The 21,616-nt window shown below is 37.0% G+C and overlaps 1 long non-coding RNA gene across 1 annotated transcript; it reads left to right on the top strand.

The window, feature by feature from the left end:
* The first annotated feature begins 670 nt into the window (after positions 1 to 670).
* On the top strand, positions 671 to 19,910 carry LOC149532786 (uncharacterized). Its single transcript, XR_016356749.1, has 2 exons — positions 671 to 870; positions 19,354 to 19,910. It is a non-coding gene; the product is annotated as an uncharacterized LOC149532786 (long non-coding RNA).
* Positions 19,911 to 21,616: the final 1,706 nt, after the last annotated feature.

The following is a 21,616-nucleotide window of genomic DNA, read 5'->3' as shown; positions in this document are numbered from 1 at the left end:
ATTCGAACAATATAGTCAACTTCAGTGAATTTTCATGTACAACTTTATAATGTTTTACACACTTATAAATGCCAACAATTTAATAATCAAGATGCGGCAGATCAAATATATACACAATATTAAATTAGTCCAGATTGAACTTTAACTCCTTTGGTAAGGAGACAAACTTGACACAAATGCGAAAACAATTAAATATTTCACACTATCTGTGATGGTTGAATTTAAATGCTAGATGACCATGTCCACTTATCCGACATTTAAATTATATATAAAATTCTGAAAATAATTACAAAGGACGATTCATCTCACGTTTAATAATAAACAAATTTTTTTAATTTTATTATTAAAATAAAAATAATAAAATTTATATTACAAAATCATATTAAACTCCTTATCCCGCTGTACAAGTAATATAAAATGCTTCTTCACAATATGAATGTTTTTGTTCGAATGTGTCCTTTTTACAAATAACGTATCCCTTATTTATAATTGAGTATAAGGGCAAGTGTAACCTTTTAAAATAAAGAGTCGTGTCCTTTTATTAATTAATCATACCTCCTTATGGTAATGGCACCAGTAAATTAGATTTGTTTATTTTCTTGGCTTATGTTATTATCGGGCCTTCCTTATATCAAACTATTGTATAAACATTGTCATAAAACATAAGTTAGATGCCATGATTATTAAAAATCAAAATCTATTGTGAAGGGGCATCCATTGGAAGCACAGGAAGTAATCAGACGGCTTTACTCCTGTGGCAAAGAAACATTGCAACCTTATCCTTCGCTTCCGTAGGCACTCGGGCGCTTCCGCACGGACTGGAGTTCGTGAAACATAATTATTATTTCAGAACGACATTTTTAATGATCGGTAAGTTCAATATCTTCATTGCCCGACTCGTACCATTGAGATTTTATATTCTGCGTGAATGTCGTTTCTCCTTCCAGCATATCAAAGTTTGATAGTTTCACAAATACCGACTCCTTGATCACGACAACATCATTCCCTTTTCTTTATGTTGTCGAGACTTTTTAATTTTGCTGAGGACGATAATGATATTCACTATTTCTTCAAAATAATGTCTTTCGCTGGTGTGAAACTTTTTCCTTTGTCTTCCGCAAATATCGTGTTGCACAAGACGTGTTCCTCCTGCTTCGAATCTCTTGAGCATTCAGTGGGTAGCATCTGCTTATTTATTACATCTTCGCCCTTCCATGCTGGGGATGCCTTCTAATTCAAATCCTTGTCATTTTCAAACTGACTTCAACAATGTAATTCTCCTCCTCCTGTGATTCGGTTTTATATATGACGGTATCCATGGTAGGCTTCGTTGTTGGATTCTGTCTATGTGTACCAGGCCTGTGATTGCGACTTACATGCATTTGGTTATTTGACGTTTATTGATTGGTACCAATTGTCATTGTAACAACAGACTCCTGTTAGTCATCTCTGATACAAATGTCTTGGCTCCTCTGGCTGAGAAGGTAATAGAGCCAAACTCCTTTGTTGAATCATATAGATATGAGTTTGAATAAGGAGCAACAGAAGTACGAGTCTTAGTCGGGTAGAATGAGATTCTCCATTTACTAAATCTGTATGGTCCTGTTGCCTGCATACAAATTTATCTCCTAAATATTTTGTATTTCTCTAATACACCATTGAATCTCTGAGTCTTCGAACGATCTAATGTATCAGAAAGAATCCCTCAGTAGCTGGTAATTCCAACATATCACACTCCTGTATATTGGCTTTGTGTGCTAGCATCTGTCCCAAATTTGTATTCTGTGGTATCCTGGTGAGATCCTTAATTGATTCATAGTCAGAAAATGTCATTTCATTGATTCAGCTTCCCCTTTTCAATTAGAAACTATCGACTTTGAGCTTACCTACATATGTCTTGGTCTGTTTGTAGATACTATCTAAAAGTGTAATGGAATTGTGTTCGGTTTGTTCAAGCATGGCTGAGGAAAATTGTATAAAACTCCATGTGAAAAGGAAAGCCTCTTTAGAATCGGTTTTACATAGCACAAATGGTGTGTGAAGCTTGGAAATGTAACTTGGAAATATGGGAGGAAAGTATATCAATCAGATAAAAATCTATACTAACTACCACAAAGCTAATGATCTAAAAGATAAAATTGATAGTGATATGGCTAAAACAATTGTACATAAATGGAGATTCTAATTTTATAATTTTGAGCTCCACTAGAGAGTACATTATTATTTGTGGCCATAAAACTCAAGTGGGATCAACCAGGTCAGGGAATTAAGAGGGCCGAAACCCAAAGGAAAAATATTCAGACAAACAATAAAACCACACATGCGAGAACCAAGACCAAGCATAAAAGAAAGAAATAAACAAAACTAAAAGCCAAAGCAACACAAGAGAGGCAGAGCAAATGACACGATGACACCAAGGAAATAGTACGACCCAAACGCTAACAAAGGAGGGAACAGAACCCGAGGAAGGTGTTGTGTCTCTTCGCCTCTCCTTGCTTGTACCAACTTGTTCAGCATCAAGATCTCACTGCTTCATAACGAAATCAATGTTCTACATCAGATCCTTTCCATTTCCATTGAACAAATAATTAGAAAGGCTGTTTCTAATGACTTTGCAGGAATAGAGGACTTGGTATTTGATTGTACCTCTCTCACCATTGTCATCATGATATTTTTTTTCATTTTCAGGCAATTTTGCGATGATGGTTTCCCTAGATTGTAGAACTTTATGTAATGCTACTGGAGGAAATTGCAATTTAGTTTGATGGTTATTGTAACATCCACATTTTTTGGGTCATAACTAACTAGCATATCATAGAAATATAGTTACTACATCATATTCATGGGAAGGCAGTTATAACGGTTATGTTCATGTAAATGAGATTAATGGTTACAATCAGTTAAACAAAAATTTTATAATTAACAATTGATAGCATCATCATTAAATCGATATAAATAATTTGAGTTTTACATACCTTAAATTCCGAAACCAAAATCTGCCTAGGGCAACATGTGCAAAACCTAGGTTAATCTACATATACCACTTAGGGCACAAATGGTTATACCACTATATTATAATGAAAAATACCATTTAGGACATCAAATATCACTGTATCATGATGACAGATACTATTTAGGGCATCAAATACCACTGTATCATCCCTTTTCTTTCTATTGCTAATTATGGCAATAACATATAGTTAGAAGATAAGTTCATAATCATTATTCACATAAATGAAAGACAAAAAATAACAAACATAAGATAAGCCTATCTTATGCATACAGATATATTTAATGTTCAAATGGAAGATCAACTGATCTAATTGGTTACCATTTACATTGATGAGGGAAAACTAATTTCATTGAAGGAATTAACTAATTCAACGATATAAATCAATCTAACATATCTTCAACGTGTAATTTCAAATATCATAAAAGCAAAATACTTGTTACCAACATATGTTGATAAGATAAGATAATAATATTAATGTCCAACAGAAAACTATAAAGGTTTATGGGACTAAGCATACAAATAGAAGAGTTGGCAACAGTAGGATCACCAAACAGTGACTGAAAAGAAACAAAACAAGACAAAAGACCAAGACAAGGCAAGTATTAAGAATCCTTCCTTGGTACAAAGTAGTCATTCACATAAGGATATAACCATGGAGATTCAAAGTCATAGACTATCACTGAGATCTATTGGAGGAGTGTTGTTACCTGGAAAGATTGGTACAATGTCTGACCGATTTGGAAGGAGTGATGCTAGAAGGCCTTTTCACACCTTGTGATGGAAACAAGGGGGAGAAAAAGGTGGTGATGAGTTGGTTAGAGGTGTGGTCTTGAGATGTGGCTGACTGAAGGGTATGCTCACAAAGCTGGGTGGCCTCCCAAAGATAAAGTGCAAGACATCGCTGATCTTCATAATTGAAGAACTCTGAAAGAGAGGAACAATCCTTGAAAAGAAAATATAATCTCCCTCTAATGAATGCATACCTTATCTTTGTCTTGTGCGTGTCTTGTTATTTGGTGGAGAGGGGGAACATTGTTAGGGGCTTAACTTCCTAACCACGGACCCTTAAAATATCCTCACAAAATCTCATCCAAGAAAGGCCCTCCCTACTCAAAATAGACATGGAACACCTTGTCCAACCATTGAGCATTCCGGTACTTAATTTCACCACTTGACTTGACAACTGATCGAAAAGGAGCAATGACAAGGAAAAACCAAATCTTTCTAAGTTGCATGGCTTGATGGTCGATCATTGATGGTGGGTGAGAGTTAGGACGGTAACTAGGTAGACCCAAAAGAAGAAAGAATTGGTTTACTAAGAGATGGAAATTGTGTATCGCTTGATGCAAGACATTTAATAATATAACATTCTCTTCAGCCAAGCATGTCATGACCTTAAGCACTCACCTTGATCAAGATGATAGTTTCAAATGATCTTCGGTTTTCAAAAGGTCACCACATTGAAAGGTGGCACCAAGTGTAGACGATCGCCTCTCATGAGAAGATTATGTGTTTAAATTTACCATAAGTTCCTTTTCTTAAGATATTATATATGTGCACACACACACACACGCACACGGACACGCACACGCACACGCACACGCACACGCACACACACACACACACGCACACACACACACAGAGTTTTAATTTTTAATTTATGATTTCATCATGCTATTTGTTATATCTAAAATTGCACTTATAAATATATCTATATACATGTGTAGTTTAGAGAAATATCGTTTATTTCTAACATCATATTCTCCTTGTATATGCACATGCATATATACATATATTTGTAAGTACGATTTATAGATATCCTAGTATCATGGTGGCATCACACACACACACACACACACATCTATATGTTAATTCTTAATGTTAAGATTGTCGATGTCTCATAACAACAGAGAGGTAATAGTTCTTATCATGATATTAAATGTTTAATATTTTTCTTGTTATAAATATTGACCAAGTAGCTCATGGTATTCCCCAATGTAAACTCTTACTTGCCTAGTCATTTACCCTTAGCCATGGTGATTCAAGATTCATGCTTATTTGCTCAGTGATGGTGGTGCCCCTGTGCCCAATTCTTTTCTGACAATGCTTCCACCCCTGTGACATGCTCCCTACAAGGAAATTCTCCACAATTAAATCATATTTCTCAATATAATAATAATTACCATAACAAAAATGATACAAGAATTTGCAATATTCTATGGTGATGGAAGGATGAAGAGCACAAGGGATCAGATGCACTAGGTGAGCATGAAGGAGCAAATGCAAAAGCCACATGCGAATCATAGGGAGAAATTTATTGGATCTCAACAATTTGACTTGAAGATAGTTTTAACAAAGATATTTAGAGGAAAGCGATAGTTCAACTTGCACATCTCAATCTAGGTCAAGCATTGATAAAGGACTTCAAATATTTAGAGGGAAAGCAACTGTTCAACCAATGAAGCCCTTTTTTGTTAACCCTAGTTTTCACTTCAAGGCAAAATCACAAATTAATGAAGATTGTGGGGCAAAACAAATGGGTATCACATATGAAGATTGTGGGGAAAAATAGACGGGTAACACATTTTTGGTTAATCGCCAAAGACATTTCCCAAGTGCAGATCAGACCTCTCTTCAACGGCAAGGGCATTTTCGTACGCAAATGCAGCTCGAACCTCTTTGCTCCATCATCAAGGGCGTATTAAGGGTTCTCAACTTATGAGCATGGCAAGACATCCAAACAAGCGGCGTATAAAGCTGAAAAACAACACGAGTTCACATCATGCAATACCAGCTATGTCCAAAGAGAAGCATATTTGAGCTAAGGCTACACCGGGTAACCGCTCTTTGCTACAAAATACACGCCTCAACACACATAACAAAGGATGGTATAAACAGTCTATGTAGAGCCAGCAACCATTCTATATTTGTGAAGGGACTCCACCTGGATCCCCTCTCAATGATATGCCAAATCCAAACCAACAAGGGAATCCAAAACTGAGAGCTCATATTCCTACATATAAGCAAAGAAGAATGCCCTTCTACCCAAGAAAGTTTACACTAGTGTGGTGGGAAAAATAGCTTCCACTACAAAACAAGCAAACATGTAAAGATCTTGAAAGACCAGTCAATATCACTATTCTTGAATAGATGGTGCAAAACCATATTGGTCTCCTTCGACAATCGAAACTAATAGGTAAGTTTGCAACTGAAAATTTGTTATTTTCAGACATTAAAGAATGGGTGTGGGCATCCTGGGTTGGGTTAAAGGATATCTTCTTATTATAGACTAGTTCAAATTTTTCTGTTGCATTATTTGAGTCACCTGAACAGAGAAATGAGATACACAAGTGCAAAGGATCAAGTCTTTTTACTTCGATTTGAACTTTGAATTTTAAACCAGATGAGAAAGCATGCCATTTTTTCCCTTACTGGATCTCCTTCCCACTGTTGCCTCTGGAATATAGAGATCCGAACATTGTGGAAGTCCTTGCCAACAAATTGGGTATTTTCATTAAACATGACTTAATCCCCTTTGAGTTTCTGCACTGTGATATCAAGGTATGTGTTCTTGATAACTCAAAGGTCTTGCCAAAGCAAATCAACATTAAAACTAAATGGGGAATTCGACATCAAAGTATTATCTTGCAGAACATGGAGTTAGTTTAGAACTTTCAACATAGACTTGGGCATTTTAACACATAATGCAAGAACAAAATACAATTAGAAGTGAGAGTATGTAGAGATCATTCTACAAATCCTGTTAAGTGTTCACACAATGAGTTAATTCAAGGAAGGAAAGTTTCAAATGAATTGGTCTTATTTACTTCACATAGACATCCTTTTCCACAAGACACTATGACACACTGCTTTTAAGATGTTGAGCAATTTTTTCACTTTCCTAAGGCAGTTAATTATGTGTTCGAAATCCCAAGAAAACTCTTGTCATGCTTCATCACCAACCTTAAGGACTTTAGAATGGGATCAACCAGAGGCCCCATCTTCCAAGATAGACAACATAGTTCAAAAGTTGATGTTTCAAGATTACCCAATTAAAATGCCCAATATGCACAAAGTGTTTGATAAACATGTGGTAGGGGAAAGCAAGGAAATTAGCTAATCAAATGATCATAGAGCTGGCTACCAAGATAATTTATGAGATAGTAGATGAAGATAGAGTTATGTTCATAGAGGCCCATGATTTTGGGAATAAGATGCAGTGTCAGGATACTAGTATTTTGCAACATAGGAAGGAATGTGATTTTAACGAAGTTATGAGGGAAGATGAAGAGGGAGTTATGTCCTTAGATGATCTTGATATTGGAAATGACATGCAATGTCAGGATACTAGTAATTTGCAGCACAGAGAGGATTGTGTTCTTAATGAAATTTTGAGGGCAGGTGTTAATATTGAGGACTCTCAGGATATGCAAGGTAATTGTCGGGATATCAATGGCTTAATTCAGGATTCTCAAAACATTGCATTGGTTGCTAGCTCCTTCATGGAGGTAAGAGAACAAGAAGATTACTTGGAAAACAACAAGGCAGATTCTTCTAGACAGGTTTCACAAATGGATATAGATTTAGGAAAGAATCTGAATTCATAGGATACTAATCAACATGCTACCACGGATATGCATTATGAAGATCAGATTATTATTGTTGACATGGATTCAGAAAATAGCTTTAATTCTGAGGATCTTGATCAACACTCAAGTAAGGATATGCAAAAGGAAGTTCAGTATGATTGTAGAGGTGGATATGATCACAATTTAGTGCTATCTATTGAGAAGACTCATGGACAGAACATACAAGTCAAAATGACACCCAAGAAGAGGGGAAGAAAGCCTAAGGGAGTTAAGACAAAATAGGAAATAACAACGAGAATTCAATCAACATTGGATGGTAAATTCACACCATCTAAAAGAGTGACAAGGAGAACCAGGAGTTCTCCTTGTCAGCAATGAAAATCGTCTCATGGAATGTCAGGGGCTTAAATGCTCTTGACAAAAGAAATAGAATCAGGAAGGAACTTGATTCTATGAATGCAGGCACTATATTGCTACAGGAAACCAAGATGTCATAGGAAAATTTTGAGAACGCAATACCCAAATGGACTAAATGGAATTCAGCGCATAGAAAGGAGATAGGAGCTCTGGGTGGTATTGCTGTACTTTGGAACTTTTCTCATGTGCAAGAGTAGTTTCTAGACCAAAAGACAACTAGCAGCTTTTGAAAATGAACAAATTCAAGCTCTCCTTCATTTTGATAAATGTTTATGGTCCTACTTCAACTTAGGATAAACATAAATTGTGGATAGGCTTGACTCAGATTATCTAGATACATAATGATCAGCATATAATTCTAGGTGGTGATTTCAATGCCATCCTCAAGATGACAGAAAAGAAGGGGGGTATTTGTCCGCCATTAAAAACTATTCAAGATTTTAGGACAATAACTTGTTGGATGTTGAGCCTAATAATGGTACCTTCACATGGACTAATAAAAGAGCGAATTTTGCCTAGATTGCGGTTAGATTGGATAGGTTTCTCATTTCACAATAATGGAAATTAACTAACAACACCTTCTAATTAGATATTCTGCCATTACCAAGTTTAGACCACTTCCCTATATCATTACTCACAGGACCCCCTTTGGCACAACAAGATTTCAAGCATCAACTGTCTTTTAAATTTAAACGAATGTGGCTTTGTCATTGACAATTCCTTCACTTTATTAAGCAATGGTGGATAAGTGCCCCATAGGGTGTAGGGTAAAAAATGCACCGATTTGCTGCCAAACTAAAGTATACCAAGAAACAAATTTAAAAATGGAATGAAGTGGGCTTTAAAAACATCTTCAAAGAGAAAGGGAAAGTCAAACAGCAGTTGGTTGAAGCTTTCGACTTAATCATTAAACAAGGTATGGATGATGACACTTATCATAAACAAAAAGCTTTACAAATAGAATGAGAAGAATTATGCAATAGAGAAGAGGAATATTGGCGACAAAAATCTAGAGAATTATGGTTAAGAGAAGGGGACAAAAATACCTCCTTTTTTCATGCATCATCAAAACAAAAAAGGGATGCTAGTTGTGTTCTTTCCATTAACAATGCTGATACTGGTATACAAATTTGTGATATGATTGGCATCCAAGAAGAAGGGGTGAGATTTATTAAGAGCTTAGTTGCACCACCTACTATTCCTACATCTGATGGACCTTCAAAATATGATCTTCTGAATAATATTCAATCCGTTGTGTCAGACGCTGATAATATTGCTCTTATGGCTCCTTTTGCCATACAAGAGCTTAGAAAAGTTGTTTTTTTCTCTTCCTCTAGATAAAGCCCAGGGTACTAATGGCTATACAGCTCTATTTTTTCAAGGTTGCTGGAATTTCATAGGGTGGGAACTTTTGGATGTCATTGAAGAGTCAAGAAAAAGTAAAGCTATTTGAAAATATTTTAACACCACCAATATAGCCATCGTCCCAAAGATCAAAAGTCCCAAAACTTTTGCAGATTTTCGACCGATCTCATTATGTAACACAATATACAAGATCATTACAAAGGCAATTTACTTGAGAATGCAATATCTCATTCCAAAATTGGTTTTTCAAGAACAAGGTGGATTTGTTCCGGGTAGGGAGACAATGGAAGGAGCACTTGTAGCTCATGAGGTACTCCATTCGATTAACAATAATAAATCTTCAATCTTCATGGTCAAGCTTGACATGATGAAAGCATATGACAGAGTTAGATGAGACTTTCTCTTCAAAGTGTTGCAGAAATTTGAATTTGCAAAGGGTTGGTGTAAATGGATTAAAGCCTGCATAACGGGTGCTTGGTTTTTAGTTTTAATAAATGGAGTCCCAGCGGGTTTCTTTTCATCCATACAAGGGGTTCGGCAAGGGGATCCTTTGTCTCCAGTTGTGTTCATTCTCATGGCAAAAGCCTTTAATAGAACTATTCACAAACAACATACACTTGGCAATTGGAAAGGTACTAAAATTGTGGGTACGGAAACTTCGGTAACATACTCTTTTCTTGCAGATGACACTTTACATTATGGGGAGTCTAATGTTAATGAAGCCATGTAGATTAAGCAGACCTTAGATCTCTATACTTAAGCTTCAGGACAAAAGATTAATGCATGAAAATCAAAAATTTATTTGCTCAATACCAATCGGTCCATTTCAAATAGAATCATCAATATTTTGGGCTTCTCAATTGACACACTGCTATCAATATATCTTGCTATACCTCTTTTCACAAGGGCTAATAAAATTAGTTACTGGCAGCCCATTATTGAAAGAATGAAATCTAGAGTTGTGGCCTAGAAGGCTTGATGGCTTTCTCTTGTAGGCAAAATTCTCCTTATAAAATTAGTATTGTTAGCTATTCCAATTATTATTTAGCGATACTCAAAGCATCCACAACAGTGATTCAAACAATTCAGAAGTTGCTCAGGGATTTCTTATGCACTGGGAATGTGAATGGTGCAAAGAAAGTCTTGCTTGTTTCTTTGAAAGAAATGGCACGGGTAAAGTCATAGGGTGGTGTGGGGGTTCATGACTTGGTAAATCATAACAAAGCTTTTGGGGGGAAGCTAGTGTGGCACATGTATTCTAAGCCACATACTAAATGGTGCTAGATTACGCAACAAAAATATCTTGACAACAATTGCCCATCAAGAGTGCTATCTATTTTGGATCCAATCAAAGGTTCAACCATTTGGGATTTTATGATGTCTTCAAGAGATGTCAAAATCAAATATGTTACATGGAAAGTGAACAATGGTGTGATGGAAGTGAGCAATGGTGTGAAGGCTAAGTTCTAGAGAGATTCATGGAATGAAGCTCCTCTGCTCATTAAGACTGATTTAACCAGGATTTGGTTACACACTCAGAAAGAGTGGGGATTTCACCTTGTGGATTGTCTCAGTTGTATGTCTATTTTCTAGGAAAGTGATACAGAAAGATCTAGATGAAGTACCTGTAACAGATCAAGATAAGCAAAGATTTTTAGAAATACTTTTAGGGAAAACAATATACTTGTTGGATAAGGAAGACAAATTACTATGGGTTATGGGTAAAAATGGTAACTATTCAGTTAAGGAGGCCTATGGACTTTTCCAGTAGTAGGAGGTCAGAAAGGTTCCTTGCTGGGCATACTCTCTTTGCTGGAATCCGGTCACTCTCCCTAAGGTGGGGAACTTTGCTTGGATAGCTTTAAAGAAAAGGGCATTAACAAGTGACAGGTTAAACATGCTTCATATCTCCCAACCTTTTAATCGTTGATTGTGTAACCAAGAAATTGAAGATGTGGATCACTTGTTTTTGAACTGTCCATTTGCACAAAAATGTTGGCTTTTTGTTCTCAGAAAATTGCAGTACTCCACCCCGCTGCCCAACAAATTATGGGACCTTTTTTAGTCATGGCCAGAGCTATACTCCTCTTCCCTCTTCTCTAGTTTATGGAAATGTATTCCAACACTTGTGGTACAGGAAATTTGGTGGGAATGTAATAAGAGGATATTCCGACACAACCCTTCAAAAATTGACATGGTTCTTCAAAATCTAGAAAGATCTATTTCTAAGGTAGTTAATGCTAGTCATTCGAAGGTCCAATGTAATCCAGTAGTATCTAATTGGGACAGCATAGTCATTCGTGAATGGAAAGGCATATATATTCCTATCGGTTGGTCTCAAACACTCTACCCTCTCTTGAAAAAAGATCCCTTGTATGCTTATATTGTAAAGATCATAGAGGTGATTCCAAGGTTCCTACTTTGAGCACAAGACTATGTTGGACATGAGCTTGTTTGGCTTTACGTTTGCTAGTAAATCAAGGGGGACTTACATTTGATATCATTCTATACTTCTTTAATAGTATGGCTAGAACTTCATTATCAGATGTACCAATCTTGGGATGCTTCTCTCTTCAAACAAACTTAACTGAAATGAACTAAAATTAAAAGGGAAGAGGTTAGAGGGATCTAAATCTACTCCTAAGGGGAATGATATCATAATGTTCTAATGGACAAACTCTAAATAAACTAAGTTCTAGTTTGCCAAACTTAGCAATGACTCCACAAGAATTGGTGCAATCTTCCAAGTGTTATGCAAAGAATTTTCATATCATAATTAACAATGCACATTCACTAATTGAATTTAAGCATCCATAACAAAAGGCTCAAGCTAACTTTAGATAGAAACTCATAATCAACAAGATGCAAGAAGTACGAACCATGGAAATTCATGAAACATCATTATATTCTCCATTGAAATCAAAGCACTTCATCTAACAATTGAGAAATTGAAAGACCACTAGGCAACAAGTTGAATTAAACATGAACCCACCATATCTTCAAAGAAACCAATTTTTTTCTTTAAGTCTTACAACATTATCTTCTCCTCCTATCCTACTTCTACTCAAGGAGCAAGAGCTCTTCACTTATAATGAGATAGTTATGAATCACAAATGAGAAGGCATAGTCTTTTATGGAGCTCCTTCCACAAATGAATGACCAAGATTGTTTTGAAACCAAGGGCCAAGATTACAAGATGGAACCCTAGTGAGGGTTTTACTAACAATAACTTTCGTGGCACTAAAAATGGGACCAAGTGGACCAATGAGAAAACAATGCACTCACTAGCAATAAAGTGGGGTGAAATAGATCAATGAGGGAAAAGTTATGCCTACTAGGCATTTAATAACTCATTGTTTAAAATAGCCTATCCTTTATTCTTGTCTCTAAATACAATGAATTTGGACATGTCAACTTAAAGACATTTGATTAGATGATGGTTGGGCACCATGTCAGCATGTTGGGTGTTGTGTAATCTCGATTACTCATCAAGAGCAATATTTTCTAATTGCATCATTTTGGGATCAAATTTCTAACTTCGATTAACCATTTTGAAACTATCTCTCCTTGGTCATTTTCTTCCTTCCACATACTTTATTAGGAATTCGCCTTCTTGAAATGGATTAGATTCCCTTAACAATGTTGTCATTCTGAAATTTCTCACACATAATTGCCTAAGTAAGTTCTTGTATATGCAAAGGAAATTCAAGATTTTACATTCTTCCTTCTATATTTGCACTTGAACTTTGATATTTGAGGGCTTGAACCTTGAATGCCTTGAACTAGATTGTTTGGAACTTGGACACAATTCACCTTGGATCTCCATGTTTCATAATGTTTTGATGTATTCTTTTGATTGGAAAGACGAATCCTTAATGTTTTATCATTTTCTAACTTGTCAAGAATGCCATGTTTTGTCAAAATATCTCCTTAGGAACTTCAATTTTATGTCTCTAGGCACTTCTCTTCTATGGGCACATTTGATATTTGGAGAAGGAATTTCCACTTCACTATCTTAGTCAAATCTCAATGTGATCCATGTTTTGAATGCTTGAGTCATATCAGAGGGAGAGGAATGGTTTCTCCATACTTAGACATTTGTTAAAATTTTCGTGCCATTTGAATGTTGGGTGCACTTTGGAGGTGGAGGATTTTCCTTGCCTTGGCCATTTATTTTTATTTTTATTTTTGATGTACATTGGATACTTGAGCACACTTTGAAGATGAAGGAAGATTTTTCCTTACCTTGGCCATTTTTTAAATTTTCATGTCATTTGGATGCTTGTGTGCACTTTGGAGGTGAAGGAGTACTTTTTCTTGCCCTAGTCAAATTTTGAATATCTTAAACCACATTGTAGTAGTGGAGGAAGAATTTGGGATTAAGGAAGAACCCTTTTGTTGTTGGGAATAATTGTAACCTTCGAGAATAGTTATTAGTTTAGTGTGTAAGTTGTCCGGTACCGAGGGTAGTTGGAATGTGATAGTTGAGTCGCACCCCTTCAATTACTATATGTACACCGCCTAAGCAACATTAGAGGAATCAAAAGTACATTATCTCATATTATATTGTCATGAACATTAATAGAATCAAAAGTTCAGTTCTATGAAACTCTATGCTAGATTCCTTGCTTTTCTATTATGCATTAAACTTGTTTACCTAGAATGGTAAACATTTGGCATTATTGCCAATTTCGAATTTGGGAGCATGACATGAACAATGGCATACGAGGAGTGAAATAATTGGGAATACCTCTTGAGGACAATGTGAGAACCAATGAAAACAGAATAACCAAGCTATACGAAGGCTAGCTAGCATGAACTAACTGCAAAATTTAATATTTTGTTCCACTCAAGTATTGAAACCTTTGTACGGAGAGAAGTCGTATGTGAAGGGGTTCTAGAGGACACTTTTTAGGACTCACTGAACGTTAGCCTCATGGCAAATTGCTTGTTACACCAATTTCCTTGGTTGTTTGCACAAGCGTTTTTGGCACAGACAAGGCAACGTGAGGAAATCGAGTAGGAACAATGCATGCAACAAAACCTTCAAAACCCCTTGGAGCACAACTGTCAGGAATCTGAGGAACGTGATGAAAACCATCAAAGGTCTAACCCATGAGCCATAGGCCATGGGAACATGAGTGAAATGTGAGTGAAAAAGAGCACTAAACTCTGTAATGGTCGCACAAACTACCCACTAATGATGTATGGAGACTTTACATAAATAAAAATGTTCTTGCTAATTATGATATTTTTTCAGGATTGATGCTAAATCAATTGAACAAAAAAAATTTAAAAAATGAACAAAATTATGATGATATTCATGTCGCACAACGAGCTTTAATCCTCGCACAACAAGTCGAGCGAAGACAAAGGCTCAGGAAACTCACTGACAGGTACGATGGTGGGGTCATGAAGGGTGACCTCAGTGTCAAGGGAGGTGCATTGAATAGAGAGTAGGGTTCGCCTAACTGTTTGTGATTGGGAAGCACCAAGGACTTAATCGAAGAGACGTGGCAAAGGTTGGATTTGGTTGAGGAGAAAAGGGAGGAGTTTCTAAACTTGCATACACCACAGGTGGGGAACCTAGACAGAAGTAAAGAGGGAACCAACATGGCTCAAGGTGTCGAAGGAGCACTAGCGCACAATGATTACTTTGTCCTAGATGCACCGTACGAGCGAGTATAGTTTGATAGTCGACCACACCTCTTCTAGAACCTATCACACCTCAATGCACATAGGCACAATTTCACATGCAAACACAAACTTTGCACGAGGTGCAATAACAACAATCGTTGGAGACAACACAATCACCTGTAAGAACACAATAGCCACAAGTTATGGCAGGGCCGAAATAGAAACTACCCAAGTTTACTAGTGACGAGAAGGAAGATCCTATCAGAAATTACCATACGTGCGAAACTATCTGGGCAGCGTATGGAGTTACCAATAAAGACAAAGGGATTAAACAGTTTCCTGCAACCCTACAAAGTGTTGCCATTGACTGGTATTCAAACATGGACAAAATGAAAATAGGTTCATGGGACGATCTCAGGAAAGGATTCCAAGCAGAATTTAAACTGCTTCAGGATGATAATGAGATCGTCATAGAGATCTACAGTGCTAAACAAGGGAAGAAGGAAACCGTCCAATCACCAGATGGCACCTATGCATATAACCGGATGCCCTTCGGTTTGTGCAATGCGCTAGTAATATTCCAAAGAATAATTCTTCATATCTTTTATAAAATGTTCATAGGAAACTTTTTTGCATTCTTGAATGCTTGGTCTATCTTCAGTGGACAAGACATGCATTTGGCAGTGCTTGAAGAGTGCATGGAAAGGTGTTATCGGGCTAGGCTAGCGCTGAATTTGACGAATTGTAGATTCATGGTACCCCAAGGTAAGCTGTTGGGGCACATTGTATGTAAGATGAGACTTAAGATTGATCCAAACAAGATATGTGCGATGGTGGAGATGGAAGCATTCACTGACGTCAGTGGAGTCAAATCCTTTTTAGGACACATTGATATTACAGGAGGTTCATAAAGAACTTTGCTCAAGTTTCATGCCTCCTTGACAGGCTACCAAGAAAAGGGGAACCCTATATTTGGGGTACGAAGCAAGAAACCTCCTTTAAGGAATTGAAGATGAGATTGCTAGGGGCACCAATTCTGGCATACCTAAACTGGGATAAAGAGTTTCACATGCATGTGGACGTGTCTAACTTTGCAATTGGAGCAACACTTGCATAAACAAGGGATCATGGCCTAGATCATCCTATCTATTTTGCTAGCAGATTGTTGTCAAGGGCGAAGAAGAACTACACAATGGAGAGGGAGGCTCTAGGAATGGTGTATGTCGTACAAAAGTTCAAACATTATCTATTGGAAACTCCCTTCACATTCTACGTAGACCACTAGGCATTGATGTACTTGGTAAACAAACCCACTATTCAGGGGACGGTGAGAAGATGGTCCTTGCTCCTCCAGGAGTTTACATTCACCATTGTGGTGCGACTGAGGAAGAGCCACATTATAGCCTATGAACTATCTTGGATTAGGTGGGGCTAATCTGTTGAGACAACCTCACACAAGCAGAGAGTTGCTTAACAAGGCTTCACAAAACAGGAGGATAAAATGGTCGTTTATTAGAGATGGGCATTGGAGATGCTTGATGGACTTGGTCAAAAGTCGGCTGACAGGTGCCAGTCGCTCGTGTGATATTTTATTTCAGCAAGTCTCCCTCATGAATAACTTGTTGGGAGGAAGGGTTATGATTGGGGCACATTATTATCAAAGCGCATGTATGAATTCATGACCCTTTATCACAGGATGTTCTACATGTCGCACTACGTGATCAGATTGCTTATGGAGGTCGTGGTCAACTAGGTGCTGCATGACATTTTGGTGAGAGAGTTCAAAGTAGTATCCGTGGTACCAAACGAGTCTCCTATTATGAGATGGTGACATTTGGACATGCCAGGTAGCCAAAAAGTAGCACAGAAGAGGTCCAAACAAGAGATAGAGGCCAACTTAGGTCCAGGTGATACAGATAGTAGGCGCTAGGAGACATCTGAGGATGAGAATGAGATAGAAGAGGACGAAGATAAGGAGGTGGAGATGATTTCAGCAACCCCACTGTTATTTCCACAACCCATGTTGTCCAGTATGGCTCATTTGATACCCATCACAACCACTTGCCTTGTCCCCAACATTTGTTCAAGTTAGAGCAGTGATAGATGACTCAATTGACAATGATGATGGCGAGGGTTTTGACAGTTGTTGAGACTGCAATGATGGAGACCACTCCTGTGCTAGTATTGACCATGACCACAAAGAGCATTCTAGCAGTTGTCAATATGCCTCAGATAGTTGAAGATTTGGTCATAAATGTAACAGAAGGATCGGGGAGATTGCAGGTGGATCACAGGAGTAGGTTCGATTGGAGGTGATTGGATCGAACACTATGGTGACTGTGGATACTGCATTATTAGCTGATCCAGTCGGAGGTAATCCTGGGGTCAGCATGGATGTGAGTATTTCGGAGCAAGAACATCATGCACTAGTGGGACAGAGCAGTTTGTTGGGTCGAGTGAGTGCATAATTGGCATGACGACTACTTCCATCTGTGGCACAAGGACCTTCCATTCAGTCCCCTATGAGAGAGGACCTCCATTCGAAGGCAATGTTGTTGGACAATGATGTCCCTGGAGACATAGAGGTAGGTCTTTGCTAGCAGAGATGGGAGAACAAAGTAGAGTAGCACCAGGAGGGGAAGTAGAGACTATGGTGCAAACAGAGGTTGAAATGCCAACAGATGATAGGAGGGATGAGGATGTACATGCATACATCCATGCTCTTACTGAGGTAGTGGATAGAGGCAGGTTGCTTGCAGAGAGAGTGCTTGCAGCATGACCAGAGGAAAAGGCTAGAGAAGAAGCTCAGGTAGTAGTAGAGAAATCTTGGGAGGAGATAGCTACTCGACTAGCCACTCAACAGACCGCTTGGGAAGTGGAGCGCATAGTTCTGATAGCACAACTAGAGGCAACCACATAAGATAAGAGTGTGGCAAAACATTAGCTGGCAGAGGCAATGAAGGAAAAGGAGGTAGCAAAGGTAGCATATGAGAAGGAAGCTAAATTACAAGAAGTCACATTGATGCTAAAGGAGGTAGTCAAGGAGAATTCAGAGATACTAGTAGATCGGGACATTTGCACTCAATAGGTGTACCAGTTGTGGAGGAAACTGAACGTTTCTATGTCCCAACCAACAGCTCCAACGACACTTCCTTCCCACTCTTCTTAGCTTGTTTTTCATATATGTGCTGAACATTGTCCTTATTTTGTATTTTTCGTCTAGAGACGACTTTCTTTTTGGGGGGGATGATGTTGGGAATAATTGTAACCTTTGGGAATAGTTATTAGTTAAGTGTGTAAATTGTCCAGTACCACGGGAAGTTGGGACACAATGGTTGAGTCACACCTCTTCAAGTACTATATGTACATTGGCTAAGCGGCATTAGAGGGATTAGAAGTACATTATCTCATATTGTATTGTCATGAACATTAATAGAATCAGCAATTCAATTCTATGGAACTCTGTGTTACATTCCTTGCTTTTCTATTATGCATTAAACCTGTTTACCCATGACAGTAAACACCTTCCATCCTAGTGAACTGTGTTAATGGAGACCTATTGGGCACACTTTTGGGGTGGAGGAATTTTGAATTACAGAAGAATCCTTCAACATGGTGAATTCCCTTTCCTTGGCACACTTTTGGGGTGGAGTAATTTTGAATTAAGGAAGAATTCTTCATCATGATGAATCCTCTTTCCTTGGCACACTTTCGGGCTTGAGGAGAAATTTTGAATTAAGAATCCTTCATCATGGGAAATTCCCTTGACGTACTTTTAGGTGGAGGATTTTTGAATTAAGGAAGGACCCTTCATCATGGTGAATTCCCTTTCCTAGGTGCACTTTTGGGCTTGGAAGAATTCTTCATCATGGTGAATTCCCTTGGCGCATTTTGGGGGTCGAGGTATTTTGAATTTCAGGAAGAAACCTTCATCATGATGAAATCCCTTTCCTTGGTGCATCTAGAAGGTAGTGAAGGATTTTGGATTGTTGCCATGGCTTAGCCAGTTTTCCCCATTTTAAACTAGCTTGAATTTGGATATTCTTTGTTTCTTTTTCCATCAATGCTCACTTGTTACAAGGAAGAAAAAAAATGACTTACTAAAAATTGAAACTGATAAAAACATTAAGTTTGACCAAACTCAAAATTAGGACAAATGAAGGTAGTGAAACTTAATAAAAATAGACTTACCGAAAATAGAGATTGCTGAAAATAGCAAATTTGTCAAAGCACTTAATACTTGACTGCTAGGCCTTTTGAAAAAATGCATTTCCTTTTCCACATTCAGTTAAATTTCATTATCCCCTTATCACAAAACTTCCTCTCTTAAAGTTTGCAGGACAGAAACACCAAAGCCAAATGACGCTTTGCGTTGGGAGGATCTATAAGGAATTGAAATAATTTATTCCTAACCATCGATTCAAGTTTTGTTTAATAAATAGCATGTGATCTTTTCATAAATCTGTTGCTGGAAATAAGCGGAAGAGGAAGGATTGGCATCAGAGAGAGTGTTGGGCGTGTGTTTGGAAAAACTGTAGATTAATACCATCATGAGAGAACTACCGAGTAGCGGAGGAATTCTAGTGTTTGCATGCGCGAATTATTCAAGACTAAAGATGGACGGGAGATGGGAAGTATTTTGCATCATGGAGAACCAAGCGGCAATGTGTTGGTCTTGGATCATCTTTTCCCATTTACGATTTGATATTGCTATAATATGGCTCGATTCAGACTATGGGTTATGCAAGATTATTGGTTAGTAATTAGTCACGTTCCCAGTGGCACCTGAGTATTAATTTATAATCGAAAAACATTTCAAATCTCTAATGTTTAAAAAGATTTATTTTTAAAATCATTTTTATATGAATTTCTTTTTTTTGATTGGATAAGGCTATTTTTCTCAGGGGTTTAATTGTTTCTTCAACTTAGTTAAATAATAGAAATTCAGATCTTTCTAGAACTTTCCATTTTCCACTTTCTCAATTGAAAAATATTATAGAGTTTTGTTCTTTATAAATATATTTTAAATTTCTGTTAACAATTTAACTATCAGAATTGGATCATTTATAGCATTTTGAACTCGATTTTCATAGATATAGTGAAATATTTAATTGTTTCCGTATTGTGTCTAGTTTGTCTCCATGCCTTAGGAGTTAAAGCACAATCTAGACTAGTTTGAAATTGCATATATATATATATTTGATTCATCGCTTCTTGATTACTAAATTGTTTATAGTTGAAGTGCATAAAACTTTATAAAGTTGTATGTTATAAACTTGTAATACTGACTCTATTGCCCTTTAAATTTTGGCACTGGTATTTATATTACTCGTGATTCATAATCTATACGCTGGCAATTATTTCATATATTTCTTTTGAAAAATTAGTATATTCATTTATTTCAATAATTCATAATTATTTATTATTTGAAATCCTCTCACATTCATATAATCATTTATTTTGTTTTCAATTCAGAATCTACAAGTTTGAAGCTTTTACTTTTTAAAGTCATCATTGAAGTTGCAAAGTTGGCAGATATTTTTGCATTTTTGTTTAAATTGAAAGCTTTCTATATTTCTTTCCATCTAGGAAACTTTTGTTGCATTCATATTCAAATCAATCTATTATAAGTATCTTGGACCTAAGTGTTTTGTTCAGGATTAGGTGCACCTACTTTGGCTTTGTAGAGCCAAAAGTGCAGGGGACTTGGATCGCATCGATCAATCCTGTCATGTTGCCTTTTTACCAGTTGGAATCCAAGCATTGAGTTGGCAAGATTCATAGGATTTCAATATGTGGTTTTGGGAACCAACACTTAGACCCATGATGTGCATACTGAGTACTTGCTTGGATACATACCTTGTAGCCAAAAATTGTTGAAAAAACTACCATGTAGACTAAGATGTTTGATTTTCTTTCAGTTTTTCATTTTCATATCAGCTTGCTATTTACTAAGCTCAATTCAATATATAATCAATTTGGAACTTTGATACAAAAATTGATCTTTTCTGATTTTCATCATTCAAGTTAGACACCAACTCAATGACAATCTTAACACAAATCATGATAAGACCTCAAAATGTTTTGACCTCCCAAAAACTAACTTTTAGGCCTCATAACAACTCTAAAAATGCCTTGATGTAGGCGTCATGACTTTCTTTGAGGGGATTTGCTTCACAACTAGGCTAGACTCCTTGTAGCCCTAGTCATGTGGTTTTTCCAACATATCTTTATGTATGAATAGTTTCAAGACAAACCAAATGTATTTATGGATACCCTTTTGGCCCGTCCACAAAATAATCATTTTTTTCTAGGGGTTGTTTTGGAATGGATACCTCTGTTTTAGATTGGTAACATATCATTTAGACCATATTTATAACGTGCAACCTAAAGAATATTTGGTCTTCAACTCCTTAAATCTTCTCTAACAATGTAGATAGGTTGAAAACAATTTTAATCCATACTCTTTTTGTAGAGGAAACACACTTCAATGACCCCAATCACCAAACCCTTGGTTTTGTCATCCTTTTGGCTAATTAAATGAGGGTTTTGTAGAAAGAGACTCTCAAGGCTTCTCTACTAGCCACCAATACTT

This window comes from Cupressus sempervirens, chromosome 10 (genome assembly GCF_028749045.1).
Source record: "Cupressus sempervirens isolate cs-2001-9-10 chromosome 10, ASM2874904v1, whole genome shotgun sequence".
NCBI lineage: Eukaryota > Viridiplantae > Streptophyta > Pinopsida > Cupressales > Cupressaceae > Cupressus > Cupressus sempervirens.
The sequence above is the reverse complement of the archived record's forward strand: the minus strand, read 5'-3'. Positions and strand labels throughout refer to the sequence as shown.